Source organism: Mesoplodon densirostris, chromosome 16 (assembly GCF_025265405.1).
Source record: "Mesoplodon densirostris isolate mMesDen1 chromosome 16, mMesDen1 primary haplotype, whole genome shotgun sequence".
Taxonomy (NCBI): domain Eukaryota; kingdom Metazoa; phylum Chordata; class Mammalia; order Artiodactyla; family Ziphiidae; genus Mesoplodon; species Mesoplodon densirostris.
In genome coordinates this window covers 8,003,902-8,024,967 of record NC_082676.1, presented here as the reverse complement: position 1 = coordinate 8,024,967, position 21,066 = coordinate 8,003,902, and positions in this window count along the sequence as shown.

Sequence of the window (21,066 nt, the reverse complement as noted above, 5' to 3'; positions counted from 1 at the left end):
TTAGTGACTGTACTACATATTTACTTATAGTAGACATATTTTATATAACAAAAAAGGAAGCTTTATCAGTCAGTCTTTCTGGGTGTGCATATGACAGATGGAAACCTCTTCAGATGGGCAGCTAGCTAGGTGACTCCTTTTCTCAGGAAGGACTTGAGAATCTGGAATAATTTCTCCTCAAATGTCTTCTTTCTTCCTCACCAGAAAATATACACGCACTCTGGAAGAAGTCTCTTGCCAGAATACATTTTCTCTTGTTCTTACACTAAGAGATAAAGGTTATATTTCTAACAAATTACATTTTGATTTTTAAAATTTCCACTGACTACATAGCAAATCCTGAGCAGGCATTTTCCCTATAATTTTTTACCACTTGAGGATATAGAACTTTAGTGAACCAGATGTACAATTCAAAAACTTTGCAACTTTTAATAAATAATATCAGTCCCTTCACAAAAGGAAAGGCCTGGATTTCAGTTTTGAAGGAGGGATTTCTGCTTCTCAGATTATGAATGCAATCCAGGAGTGATTTCAGACTCTGGCTGGTCTCTTAATCTCCTACTCCATCAGAGGTCTGAGATCACAATGGGGCTGGGTGCTGGGTGAATAGCACATCCATCTTCTAGCAATGTCTGTTACGTATGAAGAATTACAGAGTGAAGGGCTGGTGTCATCTAAGTTCAATTTCCACACTTGCCTTTACAAAATCAGATTTAAAATGAGTAGAAATAATAAAATCACTTGAAAAGAGATTCTAAAACATTTTGGCCCTAAAAGATGATGATCAGTTATTTAAACATAATATATGATTATCTGCTCATGTGGGGAAAAAAATCTGAAAAAACCAGTGTGTCTGGGGAGGTAGATTTCTGGTAAATTCGTAGACATGAGCAGAGGATGGAAGCAGGAGAAGATAACCAAGGCCAAATACAAAGAAAAAGGTGTCACAGATCTATAGAAGTATGTTCAGTAAGGCTAAAGGGCACGATGCATTAAAGCTTGTGGAAATATTATCTAAAGGGAAAAGTGCTTTATAGTGATATGTCAGGTAAGAAGATGAACTGGAAAGAAACGGCACCTTCTGCTTGGGGCACAGTAAGCAGTTAAATGATGGCACAGCCATCCAATTTTCTCTCCATCTTCTTATCAAGAAATCTGACCTTCAAACTGAAAGTGTCAAGCAAGCATCATTAAGGGGAGAATTAAAGATATACTACAACATTAAAATAAGCCAGGGTTTGGCCAACTTTTTCTGTAAAGGCCTAGAACATAAATATTTGGTCTTGGGAAACTTCTGGTCTCTGTGGCAACTACTCAACTCTGCCATTGTAGCTCCAAAGCAGCCACATATGAATATAAATGAGTGTGTGGCTGTGTTCTCATAGAACTTAATCTGTGGGCACTGAAATTCGAATTTCATGTAATTTTCACATATCATGCAATGTTATTTTACTTTTGATTTTTTTAAGCATTTAAAAATATTTTTTTTAAATTTTATTTATTTTTATTTTTTTTACAACTTTATTGGCGTATAATTGCTTTACAATGGTGTATTAGTTTCTGCTTTATAACAAAATGAATCAGTTATACATCTGTTCCCATATCCCTTCCCTCTTGCGTCTCCCTCCCTCCCACCCTCCCTATCCCACCCCTCCAGGCAGTCACAAAGCACCAATCTGATCTCCCTGTGCTATGCAGCTGCTTCCCACTAGCTATCTGCCTTACGTTTGGTAGTGTATATATGTCCATGCCTCTCTCTCGCTTTGTCACAGCTTACCCTTCCCCCTCCCCATATCCTCAAGTCCATTCTCAAGTAGGTCTGTGTCTTTATTCCTGTTTTACCCGTAGGTTCTTCATGACATTTTTTCCCTTAAATTCCATATATATGTGTTAGCATATGGTATTTATTTTTCTCTTTCTGACTTACTTCACTCTGTATGACAGACTCTAGGTCTATCCACCTCATTACAAATAGCTCAGTTTCGTTTCTTTTTATGGCTGAGTAATATTCCATTGTATATATGTGCCACATCTTCTTTATCCATTCATCCGATGATGGACACTTAGGTTGTTTCCATCTCCTGGCTATTGTAAATGGAGCTGCAATGAACATTTTGGTACATGACTCTTTTTGAATTATGGTTTTCTCAGGGTACATGCCCAGTAGTGGGATTGCTGGGTCATATGGTTTTTGAGTCTAAGAGATCACTTAGTCAATTTTAAATGCAAGATGGTTCTCTACTATTGAATAAAGTATACTAACATCCTGAACAACTTGGAGATATGACTAAGGAATCACTGCCATCCACCCATACAGATGTTATCAGCTGAGTGAAGGATCAGATTTGGAGTCAGACACATGTACTAATTTTCTGAAAGGTGGTAAACTGTCACTTCTGGGAACCATAGAGCAGAAGGGTTGAGCTCAATCACTGGGATATATTGGAAGACATTATTAAACAAGCAGGTACACTAAGAATTGATTACTCCCTAGTGTGAGTTAACAAAAAATAAATATCAAACTTAAATTGGTAGATCAAATTATTAAAATAGATGAATGGCATGGACAGAGGATATATTGAGAGTGCAGAAAAGTATTTGGCAACACTCCACATATACTACTAGACAAAAGGAAGAAAGAGGCTAAATGATAGCAGAATTATATAGGGTTGTGATTTTTTTCACAAAGGCTAATATGTATTAATTGATTAGTTCATATTGGGTTGACTGTATAAGATAAATACTATTATCTAACTGCTAAATTGGACACCTAAACACCAGCTCAGAATTCCAAATTGCCTTTTGCCTGAACGTCAACTTGATTATTAAAGACATGCCACTCACATTTTCAAATGACCCACGGTTAGCAAAATCTTCCAATGGGATCATACTGAAAAATACCTCAGTTCATGAAATGACAGACTGAAGCCAAAAACACAACATGGAACAGGCATAAAAGCAAAAGTTCAGTTAGGTTGAAATAAACCCCTTATTAACAGGTATAGATGGCAAAGTGCTTAGCATAACTGTTTATGTTCCCTTTTTGCAGTGTGTATGTGTGCCTGTGTGTTTTATTTTTCAAAAAAAAATGAGGATTTGGTTAATCATAAATGCACAGTTAACCAATGGTTTAACATTTCTGCAGAAAGATGTGTGGTGTGTCTCTTTTTTCTTTCCAACTCCTTGGGATGCAATTTAGGAAATCATAAAGTAAAGGGAGCACTGGGTTCATTTGTGGTTTGGGAATTTTCCTCACTAAAATGATAACTTGGAAACATTCCTGGTAACTGTTTGGTCCAGTGAGATGGTATTTTGGACTGTGTGGTTGGGTAAGGTGTTTACAACTTACCAGTTGCTCATAATAGCCATCTGCTTTCTTTAGTGTTTGCTTGATTTCACTTTTGATCCAACTGTATGTTAAATGTACCAGACCATCAATATAGGAGGCAACATGACTTGGCAACAAATGATATACAGATGATGATAAGAATATCAAGAAACTTAGAACCTTGTGGTGGAATTTCTAGTAATTCACTTCATAGCATTGTACAACTTATTTAACCTCTCTGAAGATAAGGGCTTCAGTTTCTTTATCTTTAACAGAAATATGTGTGTAATTGGGAATGAGGTGGAGGTGTCACCTTCCCTATATTCATGACCATATTCTTTCTTCCTAAGCCTCTGTACCCCCAGTTCCTGACACAGGGCTCCTAAATCTCCCTTGTAATTTCCTGAGTGATGGGGATGATAGGAGTATCTTACACAAAACTAAAACCCTTGGAATTTTCTGGGTGATAGGAGCATCTTTTGTTGTAATGAGGTGACTCCTGGATAGTTTTAGGATGGGGCTGTTCACCAGAAAGACTGAATATGATTAGAAGCTTGGAAGTTTCAGCCCCACCCCCATCCTCTGGGGGTGATGAAGCCTCCATAAAAATTCCTAAAATGCAGGGTTCAGAGAGCTTCCAGGTTGGTGAACACATCCACATGGCAGGAGAGTAGTGCACCCCAACTCCACAGGGAGAGAAATTCCTGTGTTCAGGATCCTTCTGGACCTTGCCCTATGTACCTCTTCATATGGCTGCTCATCTGGATACTTTATAAATATTCTTCATTATATAATAAACTGGTAAACGTAAATAAGGGTTTCCTTAAGTTTTGTGAGCTGGTGTAGCAAATTACTGAACCAGAGGAGGGGGTCACGGGAACTCCTGGTTTATAGCTGGTCTGTCAGATGTATTTAACATCTGAAGTGGGGGCAGTCTTTTGGGATTAAACCCTTAAATTGTGGGGTCTGATGCTAACTCCAGGTAGATAACATCAGAATTTAACTGAATTGTAGGACACCCAGCTGGTGTTGGAGAACTGGTCAGTGTGGGGAAAACCAGCAGTGATGTGAGTAGAAATAGAAATAGAAATGTGAATAGAAAACAGCTGTTTTCCTCTTAGCCTCAGAAGCTTTCTCAACACAGGTAATGACTTGGAATCAGATAGCCTTGACACGGAATTTGAAGAATATTTGTCATGGCTGGAGGAGATGGTTTGTAGAGTTCCTGCCCACTTGGGTCTGTAAATGATTTCCAACTTTGGGGCCTTGAATGTTTTATCATTGCTCTTCATTTTTTGACATCTCACCACATGTCACGTGTCTTAAAAAATCAAATATTATATAGTAAATCCTTATAGTATGTTAACATTTTAACATTATTATTTTTAAAAATACTTCTGAAATTGCTAGGATAAACTTTGGGAGTTTTGCAAAAATTAGTCCCCCGAATCTTATTTTGTAACAGCCATTCTAAAGCCTGAAGGCTGCTATCTAGAAAGTCGTTGTAATCAATGCTTTATGAAAATCTGAATTGCAGAATTCCTCGTCCCCAAAGATGTTAAGGTCAATCAATATATCTAGGGGATGAGGATAATTCTGTTATTTTATTTTTTGGCTGTGCCACGCAGCATGTGGGGTCTTAGTTCCCCAGCCAGGGACGGAACCCGCGCCCCCTGCATTGGAAGCGTGGGGTCTTAACCACTGGACCGCCAGGGAAGTCCCAATTCTGTTATTTGAGAATGATAAATTGGAACATTAATTTCCCACTCTAAATTCAAGCTAACCTTCTGTCCAACAGTCAGTATCTCTGCAATTCAATATGGCAGCTACTCATTAATCTCAACTCAGTAGAATGTGGGTTTCTAATTTGGAGACCTGTGAATAACACTTAATAATAAACCGACTGATAACCTTGCCATTTTCCATCTGTATCCTTTCCCAGCTCTTCCCTCTCCGTGTGTTTGTCACCTTGTTCCTTTATGTTCCTCTTTTTCCTGCCCCAACACTTCTTGTGTTCCTTTTGCTTCACATTCACCTAAGCTGCTTTGAAGCATGTATCACTGAGGTGCGCTCACGGAATTAAAGACATATTCTGTGGCTGTCTGCCCAGAGGTGTGCAGGTGTCTGGGAGTCAAATATACAAGAGATATTTAGCAATATTCTGAAATTATACAGTAGCTTAGGTTTTGGTTCTTGGTCCTATTCCAAAGAGGACTTCCCTTTTCCGTATATCGGGTTATGAGAGGCCCCTCTTTCCCCTCCAGCAGGCCTCTTGCCCTTGTAGCACACTATGGTGTAGGGTGCATGCCTTGTCTCCACGTATGCCTATGAAATGGTGCTGGAGGGCAGGCCCATGGCCATTCTTAATTTTAATCTGTTCAAGGCTTTACCAAATAAAATGCCATTAATATCATTTACAGATAACGAAACCAACACTCTAGGTTCAAGGAGGTGCCTAAATGCAGTGGAAAGATGGGGTAATCATACATGTAGTCCAGTCTGTGGGAAATATCACAAGTGTGTCTTACGCTTAAAGAAGGTGAAGTGTTCAGTTAGGATGCTCACATGAATCAAGTTATTTTGCTGAATTATCTACCCATCCACTTTGGTAGGGATTCCAGCACCTCCCTGGTCACTCCCCTAAAATCCAGTTAGGTCTTAACTGGGGGGAATAAACTGTACCACACACAAACGCCCCTCTGCTAATCAGACTACCCATGTATTATATTTACTGAGTGCTTAGAATTTCTTCCTTGGGAAGAAGTCATTCACTGGAAGAAGTCTGCTTGACTCCCAAAGTCATCTTTGACAGTTTAGGCGAGCAGTGGAAAGATTGACAGTGTATTTTCTTTTTGACTCCTTCCAGCTGCCTGGAGCAAACATTCATCTTCTGCTTCCTTTAATAGGATCTGACTTGTGACATCATGTTCCGAAAGGCTGCAGTTTAATTGGTGTGTTTTCTCTCTAACATACATACATTATGCAGAGACTCTAGGGTTTCATTTTCATTTTATTTTTTAAGTCTATAGAAGCCAACTGCTTTGGGGGTCTCCTTCTGCTAGAGACTCTAGCAATGCCAAGGTAGCATTCTGACTGGGCTGAAGTGCATCGTAGATAAACATCCTCCCATAATAAATACTTAGGACCCAACTTGTACTGGAATGGCTTGTTCTGCCAGCGGAGTGCAACACTGAGAAGCCAGTGACATTTATCTCCACTAAGTTTCCAAAGAAACAGTAGAAATCTGTGCACAATAGTGCCCATTGATTTTTAAGGGAGGTAACCTTGATTCTGAGGTTTCTGGAATGGTGGCATCAATTGAAGCCCCTTACCCAAAATTTTACCTTGGATGAGAGAATACCATGATGAGTTCTAGAACTCTTCAAAGAGACTGAAGAAACACTGACCATTTGAGGGGGGACAAAAATGATCCTTAGAATGTCTTAATATCATGAAGCATGGATGTCTTAAATGCTTGGTGAGTGGGATGCTTGCTACTTACTGGAAAGATGGGGATCTTGATCTCACGTGGCTTCAGAGAAATCAAGACGATTTTTACAATGAACTTTTAACAGCACTTCTAATGCCTAAACTTGTTCTATGACATGCTATCAATTTTTTTCCTCCTGTTTCTAAGAAAGGATATGTCAGTGCAACAGCTGAGGAAGTTTCAACATCTCCATCAAGTAGGGCACCTATTAGATTGATTAGGGTATTTCCAACTTCAAGAGAAAGAAACCAACCCAAATTTACTTTAGAAGAACATAGCTGAAGAGTCTGAAGGTCATGCTGGTTTCAGGCATGTGGCTAGATTTGGGATTTACATGACGTCAATCAAACTTTCTTTCTTTCCAACTCTTGTTGCTTTGTTCAGTGGGATTGATGCTATGTTAGGGTCCCTGTGGTGTACAAGCCTCCCACCACTCCATTCCAGGGTCTCTCTGAATGATGGTAAATCGGCTGCAGGACAACCTCTTGGATTCAAGTCTAGCCAGAAGCAGAAAGCCCCATTCCACTCATTCTTACAGAATTCCTGAGATCCATTCTGGTTGGGTTAGTTCCTGAACCTCCTACTAGGCTTGCAGAATGTGGTGTGCTGCACCTGGTATTGGATCTCTCCTCAATCCAGGTAGACCCAGAGTGGGAGAAAGCAGACTCCAAACAAAATCAGTTCTCTGTTGAAGAACAAAAGAGGCCAATACATGGTTAGTGCTTACGTTGTAACTATCTGATATGGGCTGAATTGTGTCCCTCCAGAATTCATATGTTGAAGTTCTAACCCCCAGTACCTCAGAATGTGACTGTATCTGAGATTTGGATTAAGTTAAAATAGGATTATTAGGGTAAACCTTAATCCAGTGTGACTGGTGTCCTTAGAAGAAGAGGAAATTTAGACAGAGAGAGAAATAAACAACCACGTGTTTAAGCCAGTGCTATTTTCCAGGAACTTAAATAAATATCCCAAACAGTGCAGCGATCATCTCCTCTTTAAGCATCTTGCCTTTTATATTAAGATTTTGTCATCCTTTTTAATTTCTCCCTCAAAGACATTATTAGCTTGAATTCAAGCTTCTTTCTTCTTTCTTGAATTCTTCAAGCTTCTTTCTTCTTTCTGTGTTATTAGCTTGAATTCTTCAAGCTAAGAACACAGAAAAGGACTGAATCTCAAAGGCATGAAAACAAATGGTTGAAAGTCAGTTTTTCACATTCTTTGTATTTGGTTTCTGTTCACTTGAACTTAGATCATGCACATGTTGTACAAAGTGCAATCTTTGGGTGAGAATTTGAAAGCTAGACACTCTAATCAGAATTTTCTGTGCCTTATATCTTTGATTCAGTGAAGGATCATTTTTGTTGTGCTTGTTGTTTTATCAGCAGTATGAAAAAATGTTTTTAGCTGACACAATAAAAAATATACAATTCAAAAATAAATAATGCATAGTGTTTTCAATACTTCTTTCAAGGCACATAAAAATATCCTGTTTCAATTATTTTAGCAGCTCTTTTAGCTGCTTAATACTTGCTTCTATGACTTGTCTCTTCTCCCTCCTCTCAGACATTTGTCTGGTTCATGAAATTCATTCCTGGTGTATGTTTACACTGCTATTGTGTTCTTTTGAATGTAGGATATCATTATAGCATGAGTCAGTCATAAGAAAAAAATAAACTCCAAGGCTCTATGTGTGTGTACGCCAGCTCAATACATCTCAGACAACAGATGTAGCTGCCAGTTCCTCCTCCTGCCAGTTTCCTCAGCTCAGTAGGAGGTACAGATGGTTCCATTTGCCCTGGTGTCTTGCATCTTGGTATGAAGGTGCTGACTTTGCTGATCTTTCTCTGGAAGCTTCCTTTGACCCAAAGGACCATGGCAAGCTAAGTGTCAGATGAGACTGCTTTGCACCTGTCTGGCCATTTGGAATCCTGGAGCCCTTAACAGTTGAAAAGCATCTCAAAGTACCTCTCAGCATTCTGTGTAGAGAGGCTGTCAAATTACATTTTCTCCTCGGCTTTTGACTGTTTACATGCTCAGTCTGAAGAAGCCCAGGGCTAGGAGAACGGTTGTCTGGGTCTTAGCTTTGCCTTAGGAAGCGGCAGAGCTTATCTATTAGGAAGAGAAGAGACTCCGGCCGTAATTTACAGTTTCCCAGCTCATCCAAGAGAAACCGAGGCAACCAACTTTGGTGTTAACAAAAAAGTTTAAGGTATTAAAAAAATAAAATTAAAGGTCCTAAATTATGTGTCCTATGGGATAAATGCAGCTTTGTTTCTTCTCTATGGAAAATGCTTGCTCCTTAAGGATTGGCATTAGTGGTTTGTACTACTCACAGGTGTTGCAGAGAGAAGCCTGTGACACGTAGAGGGTCTGCCACACCCACATGGTCCTTATCCATAAAGTAGCTGGCAGAGCTCCCAGGTCATAGTCAGCCAGACTTTGAGCCATGGGGCCATGACACCCAGCCATCTCAATTTGTATTGGAGGTTACTGTCTGATCCAAAAGTAAGTGTCTGTAAGATGGGCATAGGTAGCAGGTCCAAATAACCTATGGTCAAAAGTAGGGCAGTACAGAGAGGGAAGGGGCTCCATTAATACTCAGCTGGGACATCAGTATAAACTGGTATGAGCTTGGGCACCATGGGCCCAGGCATAGAACAGTGGGGCTCACCCTTCTGAATACCTCCCTGTGTATCAGTCCATTTAATAAACTATGCTCTGGTTACCCTTCTTTTGCATATAGGGAAACTGAGGCACTTAGAGGTTAATTAACTTCCTAAGTTCACATAAATCTGGAAATGGCCAAGTCTGGAGAGAGGCCAGTAGCCTTAGGGAGGGCCTGGCTAGAGACCTCCAGCCGAGAAGGTTGTTGTGTGTGTGTTGGGGACTTAATGGCCAGGTTGTTTCTCTCAGAAGGTTTGGCATGACAGGGACATAGGATAAATCGGGGTAGAATAAACGTTGAGGCACATGGCAAGAAGGCGCAGGACATGAGATTGGGAGAAGAGTAGACAGTGTTGGTGAGTGACTGTTGTTGGAAGGTGACCCAGTTACCTAGGAGGGCTGAGTGAGCTGGCAGAGAGCTCTGTGGCAACCCAAACATCTGAGGGATCCTGCATCGCAATGGTCCTGGTGTTCATGAACTCTGCTCACCTGCTAAGAGAGAGGCTGCCTTCCTTCCTTCCCTCAGGGCATCTGCTCCCGGTTTGCAAGCTCAGGAGTTTTCCGGGTGAAATGTGGAGCTGGCCCCTTTACACTGAAGGTGAGGAGAGACCAAGAAAGAGGCAGTCACTCCAGATGGGCAGGTGGCACTTTTAACAAGTGAGGGAACTAACATATGAGGCTTGTCTTGGGCTCTGCAAGATGAGTAGATCTCCGCACCCACCTGCCAGAATCTTAAACGTTTATACAGAGGCCTTAATGGGGTTCAGTCATGTATCCCATCCAGATGGTCTCAAAACCACCTTGCTCTCTCAATGCTGCGTCTCTCCCACTGCGTGAATAGCGGGCAGAATCTTTGGTGTAAGGACAGGGGAGGGAGTGAGGAGCCTCTGACTGCCCAGGTCCAGCTCGTGGGTCCACCCATGTCCTCTCCATGACCTCCTCCAACATCTGAGCTTACTGCCCTCTCCTGAGACTTGAAAGAGATTAATGGCGGCAGCAAGCTATGCCAGAGACCTTGATGGGCAGCTGCTGGCTGCTTTGAGGAAGCTGGAATTTGAAGTTTGAGGATCGTGAGCCTGGGGTGCAGAAGGCAGTGAGCGAACCCAGTTCTGGTGAGCATGTGAGTGTAGACCGGGGCTTGCTGGTCTCCATTTATCATCCCACATAAAGCAGCCCAAGCACTCCACAGCTTTTTCTTTCTGAAAAATGGCCAACCAGTGTTTCAACTGAGGGCTCACTCCTATGCTCCCATTGTTTTTGTCTCATGGGGGAGTGCTATATGCTGATTGATATTCTTGAAAATGCGATTCATGAAGGTCTCCGAAATTACACCTCCCAGATATCAGAGATTCCTGCTATGAGTTGTGACATTTTTCTGTGGACCCCTAGAGTTCTTTAGAGTTGCTTAAGGGGCACTGTGAAAACTTGCTATATTTCATTTTAAAACTTATATATCAGATGGTTTGAGCACACCAATGAAAGCAAGCATACCCTAGTGTGTTTTAGACAAAACTGTCCCCATTGGAGAATACTAGGAGCGTAGCTTCTCCTGCCAAATTAACTCTTTAATGGAGAACAGACTTGGCAGCCAGAGGGTCCGGTTCAAATGCTGCCTTTGGCACTTCCCAGCTGTGTAACGTGGCAAGTTGCTTGCGTCCTTTGTGATGCATGTCTTCATCTATGAAATGGGTACAATAATAGCACCTAACTCGTTTAGCTATGTAAGCAGTGAATGAACATAAATAGGTAAAGCACATAGACCAGTATGTATGGCACGTAGAAATCACAAAATAAGCATCAGTTCTTATTTGTTCATGTTGCTGCTGCTGTGCGGAGCTCAAAATTAACCTTCTGTCATCTCATTAATCTATATGAACTTTTCATGAATGCATCATTAATTTGGAAGCTTCGAAGCTATGCCCTATTCATATATGTATGATCATATATATATATATGTGTACAAATATATGCATATATATTACTAGCTAACTATGCAAAGACAGGCAGTAACACGGAAATGTATAACATCATATAGGGATTCTATCATATCATTTTGGGATGTTTCCTATTGTTTCTTTTTTTTTTTTTTTTTTTCTTTTTGCGGTATGTGGGCCTCTCACTGTTGTGGCCTCTCCCGTTGCGGAGCACAGGCTCCGGACGCGCAGGCCCAGCGGCCATGGCTCACGGGCCCAGCCGCTCCGCGGCATATGGGATCCTCCCAGACCGGGGCACGAACCCGTATCCCCTGCATCGGCAGGCGGACTCTTAACCACTGCGCCACCAGGGAGGCCCCCTATTGTTTCTTATCGGATTACAATGTGTATATATAATATACTCTGCAATTTTCTCTCATTTTGAATTGTGTATATATATATGTATATTTATAGAATACCCATTATATATTTTATATATATATATATATATATATATATATATATATATATATATTTTTTTTTTGCCGTACGCGGGCCTCTCACTGTTGTGGCCTCTCCCATTGCAGAGCACAGGCTCTGGACGCGCAGGCTCAGCAGCCATGGCTCATGGGCCCAGCCGCTCCACGGCATGTGGGATCTTCCCGGACTGGGGCACGAACCCGTGTCCCATGCATCGGCAGGCGGACTCTCAACCACTGCACCACCAGGGAAGCCCTATTTTATATACTTTTATATGGAAAATATCTTTCATAAATAATGCTACCTAGTTTATATATACATATATCTTGTATATATTTATAAATGAACATCTATAATACATTAATGGTTTTATAAGCATTTATAAATATCTTTAGAGATACATATATTTTACATATGTATATATTATATAAAACATTTTTATATCATTTGAGATATAAAGTATCTCAAAAATAGAGATAGGTGAGATAATAGCATTATCAACACCTATGTCTCTGTTAACCACATGTAATGGATATCAACTTTTAAATTTGTACTTAACATTTTAAAGAAGTAAATAAACCGCTACAGCTATGACTACTCCTTCTCCATTCCATTTCTTTCCTGCCTGCCTCCTCTCCCCACCTCCACTCAGTGCTATTCTGAAGCTGCTATGTTAGCAGCTGCTATATTAAACATCCATAATTTTAATATTTTAACACAAATGCATGATCCACAGGCTAATATTTAAAATACAATATAGTATTTTTGTTAGTAAAAAATCAATGTAAATAATATTTTACTGTATGCAATTTTCTGCACCTTCCTCTATTCATTCAACTTTTGTTTTTTGAAATTCATGCTGATAAATCATCCTATCTCATTCATTTTGATTGCTGTGCAGTAATACTAATGTAAGAATATATCACAGCGAATTTATCCATCTCTCAGCTGATGTATGTAAAAGCTGTTTACAATCTTTCATTCTTATAAAGAATGGTGTAGTGTTTATGGTTGTGCAAACCATACCCTTAGGCAAATCTGTGAGAGCTTCTCCAGGGCATATAGGTAAGAATGGAATTTCCCAGCTATAATTTCTTGTCTCACTTTTATTTATTTTAAAACATCAAGCATTCTTTAGATATTCTTAATTTTCAACTTTGAAACAAACATACAGTCGACCATCGAACAACAGGGTTTGAAGTGCGCAAAGTCCACTTATTCATGGATTTTTTTCAATAAGTACATACAACAGTACTACATGATCCATGGTTGGTTGAATCCTTGGATGTGGAACCCCAGATAAGGACGGCTGACTCTAAAGTTATATGCTGATTTCTGATGGTGCAGGGAGGTCGGTGCCCTCAACCTCCCTGTTGTTCAAAGGTCAACCGTACTTACTACCTCACTCTCACTGTTTGAATGAGTTGACTGAAAACTAGTGTTTGCAGGGAAAGGTGAAACACACTTAGCATTTGGATCTGCTATGTGTATGCCCCAGGGTTTACCTGATATTCTATGGCACACAAAGCAAAAAACAGAAATAAACTGGGTGATGAGGATCGTAGGAGACTGAGCTACAGTTTCTAATCATCAGTGTGAACGTGGTGTGCTCTTCAAAGCCATGGCATTGCATACAAAATACTTACTCTTTTTACTTTAAATGTGTCTATATTAGCTTTTTATTTTAATAATATATAATTATATTTGAAAAGTGTATAAAAGAAGAAGAGAGACTCTTGAATCTCCCCCACTCATTTTTAATCTCATATAACATTTTTGTATACATAATCTTCCATATTATTATTAAGTATTTACAAATGTGTGTGTGAGTGTGAATGTGTACTTTTAACAAATATTTTAGTACAGATTCAATTCTGTAATTTAATAATTTGGACTTGTTTCACTTTGCATTTATATGTAAAATAATATAACTAATTAGAGTGTAGTAATTATGTTTATACTATTAAATACTATGTCATCATTTTGCATACTAAGGCATTGAACAAATTGTTAAGAGCATGGAAACTAAGCTCTTATCCAGTTTCAAGCTGTGTAACATGCAAGGTGCCTAAGAAAGGTATGCAGTACACGACTTATACAAACATCTCCATTTTATACTCTGGTATTTTCACAGAGTATGTAGCATTTTCCAAGGACCCATATCCCACAGATCCACTGAGTCCAGACTTGTTTACCTCTGACAACCCCAGGGAGACAAGGTACATACTACCAAAAGTATTTTGTGGGTAAGGATTCTCCTACTAGTGAATTCCATCCGTGAGTTTGCCAGTTGGTCTGTTATTAGCATATTTTCAAGGAGATTTGACTGGGCCACTTTCTTTTCTGAGACATCCACAATAAAGAGGAGGAAAGACTGCAGGCATGATGTGCTGCAAACACTTTCCTTCCCATGCACCATGGAAGGATTCACTGTGACCGCAAATAGCAATGAAATAACGAGTCCATGGCTAAAGTCATTTAAAAAACCTTGGCTTATATGTTCAGTAGCAGCAACAGTAAAATTAATGGTGATCTTCTTTGGTACACATATTTATTTTCTTCATGTTTGAGAGAAAATTTCTATTTCTCTTTAACACTTCCAGGCAGAATTTAGTCCTGATTCCAGCTCCGATTCTTCATGGAGCTTCTCACCAACTCTAAATTCTGACTTCCACTGAATTTTCTAAGTAGCAGCTTGGACTCACTCTGTTTAATCATATGAGACACCAAACCTACTAATATGTTTGAAGGAAATATCTTAGCAAGGGTTACAGGATTGTCTATTCTGGTTCCTGGATGTAACTCTTCCATTTGCTTATGTTTCTGCATAAGCACAAAGCGCTTTTGAATGGAAGTAGAATTTAGCTGTTTCCTCTTTGTGTCCCAATGGAGATGGAAGTGAGGGATGAGATAAGTTAAGACTTGCGTCATTTGTTTTTCGGAAATGGAATGGTTCCACTGGAGCTTACTCTTCTTGGTCCACTTGTTCCCCTGTATAATTTCCCACCTTTCAGAAGGCACCAATGATAAAGCAACTGTGGGCAGATGAATGCTGAGTGATGGGGGCTACAAGAAGATAGTGGGAATATAGGGCTTCCCTGGTGGCACAGTGGTTGAGAGTCCGCCTGCCGATGCAGGGGACGCGGGTTCGTGCCCCGGTCCGGGAAGATCCCACATGCCGCGGAGTGGCTGGGCCCGTGAGCCATGGCCGCTGAGCCTGCGTGTCCGAAGCCTGTGCTCCGCAACGGGAGAGGCCACAACAGTGAGAGGCCCGCGAACCACAAAAAAAAAAAAAAAAAAAAGCAAAGTTATTCTCTGTATTTCTCAAGGGTCAACTGGGATTTCATTTCTGCCAGTCTCCATAGATGTAATTTGCTCTCCTCCATCTCTTTAGCTAGGCCACCTCAACCTACCAGTACATCCCTTTTCAAGTTCAGAGCCCAAGGGAGTCTCGAACCCAATTCCAAAACCTCTGGGGTAGAGAATCTGATGGGCCTAACTCTGATCCTGGGTGAACCTGGGGCAGTGAGACCAGATGGACTTCTGCCCACTCATCAGGGCCCATTGGAAGTGAACCTATGAGAGGGTGGGAAAGGTCCTCTACATGGAGGAAGCAAGGAAGGGGGGCCAGGGATTAGGGCAGGAGATTATGGCAGCCTCTGGTCCTCCTGTCTAGACATTATGTTGCGTGAACTTGGTTTTTAGGTCACCTAATGTACTACCAGTGTCCACCTTCCACATGATTCCCTATTGTTTGATGAATCATGCTGTTTATAAATTAAATTGGGGAATTTAATATGTGGAACATAAGTATGATAATTAAAAGTGTGGATTTTGCATTAAAAAGGCTTATGTTTGCATCCCAACACCAAAGCTTACTAGCTGTGAGACCGTAACCTTTCTGTCCTAGTCCATAAAACAAGAATCATATTAGTGACTGCCCATGGGAGTTTTGTAAGAAGTAATTGTTTGAATACGGGCTGCCCTTAAGACAGTTCCTGTTGTGTAGGGTTCTGAATGGAGTTGTTATTTGGCAAGAGATTTTGTAAATTATGAGGTTTTGTAATTATAAGATTAAATATACTTAGGGGTTTTTACATATTAACTAATTGAAGTAAAAATCAGGGTATTAAAGAGAAGATGTATGACAAACACTGAGGGAAAAACTAGCAAAATGAAAAAGAGGAGACTGCAGAATAATTACAGTGTTGTGATGACAAGAGCGTGGCTCAACCAAGTGGAACAAAAAGTCCAGCTGAGCTTAGACTGTGTAGCCCTTTCCCCATTTGCCTCCGTCAGGGGATGCCTCTCCCCGATCCCCTCAAGAGAAAAGTCACACAAAAATTAAATAAATTGTAATTAGGTAGAGCAATGGGTATTCTGGCTAACACTGCCTTGGAAGAGGGTTGGGAGAAGTTTGAGAGTTTGGGTGGAGGATGCGGGATGAGATCAAAAGGGAAGAGGTTTAGTTGGAAATACAAGGGTTTGTTCCGATGTGCTGCTTCCTCTGTTGCAGCTGGGTTGGGGATAATCCTGGCGTGCAACACGATGAGAGTCTGTATCTTAGTGGCTTTTTAAGTTGGCCTGAGCCTTTTGCACTGTGGCCACTTCTGTCTTAATTAATTCTCCTCATTGCTTCTGGCTGCTTCTAAGGAGGGTCAAGACTTGCTAAGGAGTATAGAAAATCCAACTATAGTAACGGTAAAAACAATGGATTGTTTTAAATTAAAATGAAGGCTAAACTTGTTGGGCATTTTACATATAAATAGGTGGCCACCATTTTTGATCTGTCAGGCAGTGTCCTTGACAAGGTGAGATAACATCTGCTGAGTCTGCTACGGGGCAGGTGTTCCTAAAGTGTTGGTCCTCCCATCCTCCCTCTCAAGAACACTCAGCCCAGTTATATCACATGCAGCCTTGGGAGCAAAGTGAAGTGTATGAAATATGAGCATCTCTGTTCTGAATCTGAGCGGACCATACCATGTTTCTCCCTATTTTGACTTCAATTTGTTAAGAGAATTACTGAGGCAGAACTGATTTCATATCCTAGCTAGAATCAAGTGATGTATTTAATCATATGCTTTGTGTCATCAGTTATTTTTATTCTTTTAACATTGTGGCTTGGCCCCATGATATTGAAACCCTCAGTCAGTTCAAATGACTCACTGAAAAATAACTAGGTAGGTTTTGTTTTGAAATAAGTACTTAAACTTTTAACTAATGGCAGAAACAAATTTTGCATTATTTCTGTGAAATCAAATAATGGGCAAAATTACCTACAGATGTCCCCTTTTTTAGTAGAATTTAATCCAAATGTCGAGTTTTATTTTTCTTTAAATCTAATAAAAACAAATGAACACCTTAAAAATGTTTTTGTTCAATGGCTTTAATGAATTTGAGAAGATAAGCTTTGGTAACAGAACATGTTTAATTTTGGGCTTGGTAAAGCTTTGCTGAAAATGTAGCTAAGCAGTTGTTTACTTTTTGAATTAATCAATGTTATTATACTGTTGTTATATGGCTAAAATTATAGTGGTGTTTACTAAAAGTCTTCCTGAAAGAGAGGAAACTGTGCACAGGGCATATAACATCACCCATTATACCAGAAGTTTGTAAAGATTACAACATTAGGATAATCTTTAAGAAAACAGGCATTGTGTCCTCTTCATGTTTGCATCCCTAATAGTTAGCATATTGCCCTGCACATAGTAAGTGCTCAACAAATATGTATGGTGTTGAACTGAATGGAACTGGAGCTTAGATCTTTCAGTACATTGAAAGTGAAACATTAAATTTAGACATGCAAATACAATGACAAATTAGAAGATCTATATTTTAATCAGAAAAGACTGTATTATTTGAAATATTTCTTTTGCTGTAGGGTGGGAGACTTATTCTATAGGGTTATTGATGAAAAGCTTAGAACACTTTCTTAGTGCTTTCACTGGGTGTGATTTGCAAGAAAGAATGATCTCACTCGGGGCACGTAGAAGAGAATTGATGTTGGCCCATGTGAAAAGGGACCCCAAAATCTGATCAAGCATTTCCTCCTTTTGCTATTTTAACGAAGCTAAAATTTCTTGATAGCATTAGAAAATACTCAGTTGATGCTGTAATACTTCAGATTAATCAGAATTGAAGGAAGAGGTTAATAATGATAATGGTAAATATAATGGTAATAAGAACAGTAGCAAATACACATTGGATCTTTCTATATACCGGCTGCTAAGCTTATAAACTTTACCTGGATGCCCTCATTTTGTCCTTATTATTGTACAAGGCTAGTGTCCCCTTTACAGATGAGACAGACATCTGAGATCCCCTGAGCTTAAGCACTTTGCCTAAGATCCCACTTGTGGTGTGTGTCAGAATTGGAATTTCAATCCAGACAAGTTGGGTCTTAGAAAAGACCTTTCTTTAGCCTTCTTCACTGGTATTTTTTTTTCACTTCCATCATATACTGGCCTCTACTAAAGGTCCAGTTAAAATTCATTAACTAAGATCTGACAGATTCTAGAGTAGTGGCTTTTGAAGACCGCAGAAACATAAGACTAGTTGCAAATAGAAGCCAGATCCCTAATGGATTTTCGAGCACAAGATTATGTTCTTCTTTCATTTGTAATTCCTTTTTTAGTCTCCCCAAACCTCACCAAAGAAGTACTTGTTTCCTGACTTACATGTCCATGTTTTTTGGTTAAGCTATGAACTAGTTTCTCTATGGGCAGCCCTCAGGGCCTGAGGGAAAATAAATATTTAGTGGTGGGGTGGGGAGTGGATACATAGAAGATACATGTGTGTATATATATATGCCTTTGGATGGATTTGGGAATGTGGGCTTTGAATTATTGATCTTGCTGTGGTTTTGTGATACTAAAATGTACTTTCAGACAATTAGGATCTGTGTTTTTTCTTCAGGAAATTTGGTTGGCTGTGAATCCCAAGTTCATTCTACATTTAGGTAAAAATGACACAAAATACAAAATAAAATACCAACAGTGACTTTTTAAAGTATGGTGGTGAGCTAGGGAAAAAGTTACTAATGTAGGGACTTCCCTGGTGGTGCAGTGGTTAAGAATCCACCTGCCAATGCAGGGGACAGGGGTTCGATCCCTGGTCCGGGAAGATCCCACATGCCGCAGAGCAACTAAGCCTGTGTGCCACAGCTACTGAGCCTGCGCTCTAGAGCCCGTGAGCTGCAACTACTGAGCCCGCATGCTGCAACTACTGAAGCCCGTGTGCCTAGAGCCCATGCTCCACAACAAGAGAAGTCACTGCAATGAGAAGCTCGCACACCTCAACGAAGAATAGCCCCTGCTCACCACAACTAGAGAAAAGCCCGTGCACAGCAACAAAGACCCAGCGCAGCCAAAAAATAAATGAATGAATAAATGAAAACAAAAAGAACCCACCGAAAGAAATTATTTAAAAAAAAAAAAGAAAAAGTAAAAGTTACTAATGTAGAATTAGAAACTAATAAGGGATTATCACACATATGTATATTGTATATAAAACACTAGTTACATGAAATAACATTTACCTTACTATATACAGTACATTCTGATACTTTCAATTATATTTTATTTCACAAGATGATATTGTAACAACTTACAGTTGAACATTAACAGGTTAGCAGAAAGTTGAAAAGAAATTACAGTGTATATAAATATCCATGATTCATACATATATACCAGTATCTCATTACCATTGAAAACAAATGCTAAAGAGTTACTGGAATCTATAGGTTGAAAATATGAAAACATCTAAAATATTTGTTAGTCTAAGGGCAAGTTATTTCATTCCTCTAGACATTCGCATTTATTTTACTAATTCTTTGAAGAAATTTGTTGAATACTTACTCTATGTCAGAACCATTACTTTGTCATAACACAAACACAGCTCCTGACCTTATAGCTTAAAGACTAGTGGGAAAACAAGTATTTAAAGAAATGCAAACTATATAATTAAAGATTATAAGAATTGTTGTAAAGGATATATAAAGTGTTAAATTAATTTTAAATGAAAGGTCTTGATTCTTTTAGTAATACCAAAGAAAATTTCTAAACAAATTAAATGTAAGCAGAAATTGTGGGAGGAGTTGGAATTACCTGGGTGAAAAGTGATTAAAGACATTAAAGATAAATGAAGCAAAGTAAACAAGTCTAAGTCTGGAAGGGACTTGGTGTGTTAGAAAATGAGAAAAGCCAGAGAGTAAGGAAGGAGGGAAAGTCTAGACAGATGAAGAGAACAGGAGATGAAGAGAACATGAATCAGAATATGTGTGATCAGGCCAGGTTAAGGATTTTTAATTTTTTAATTTTTTTTTTTTTTGGTACGCGGGCGTCTCACTGTTGTGGCCTCTCCCGTTGCAGAGCACAGGCTCCGGACGTGCAGGCTCAGCGGCCATGGCTCACGGGCCTAGCCGCTCTACGGCATGTGGGATCTTCCCGGACCGGGGCACGAACCCTTGTCCCCTGCATCGGCAGGCGGACTCTCAACCACTGCGCCACCAGGGAAGCCCAAGGATTTTTTATTTTATTCTAAGTAGATTGGGAAAATGTTGGTGGTGTTTCAACAGAAGTTCATGATTTTATTTTATTTTATTTATGTTATTGTATTATTTTATTCTGTAAGATATCTCTGCTGCTGAATGAGAATTGAGTGCAGGGAGCAAAAGCAAAATGAAGCCATTGAGCTAGATGGTTCCTGAGGTCATTGAGGCTCGGTAACCATCACATGACCCAACATCTATGTAATCACCTCAGAGAGCTGATTTCTTCTTTTTGTCTTGCTGATAACTTGGCTTTCAAATGTTGGCTTGGTTGACCAGAGGAAATCAATTACAGACCCTTTTCTAAGACCTCAGGTGACTGGCTGGTGTTTTATCTTCTTCCAATTTCCTTTTCACCAAACTAGATATGACACTAGCCACTCTAGCTTTCAGGATGTTGAGGCATGGAAGGAAGCACTTTCCTCAGAGGACAAATCAGGCTAAATGGAAAATAGCCAGACAGAAGATAGGCTTTCAAGACCTATTAACAAAATTACCTCTGTCCCTATCAATCAGAAAAGTCATTTATCAATTATATATATGTGTATAATCATTTTTATAGATTCCCTTTGATTTTTATAAGGAATGGAAAATGACTAGGAATAAATGGATGGCAGCTATTTATTTCAAAATCCCTTAC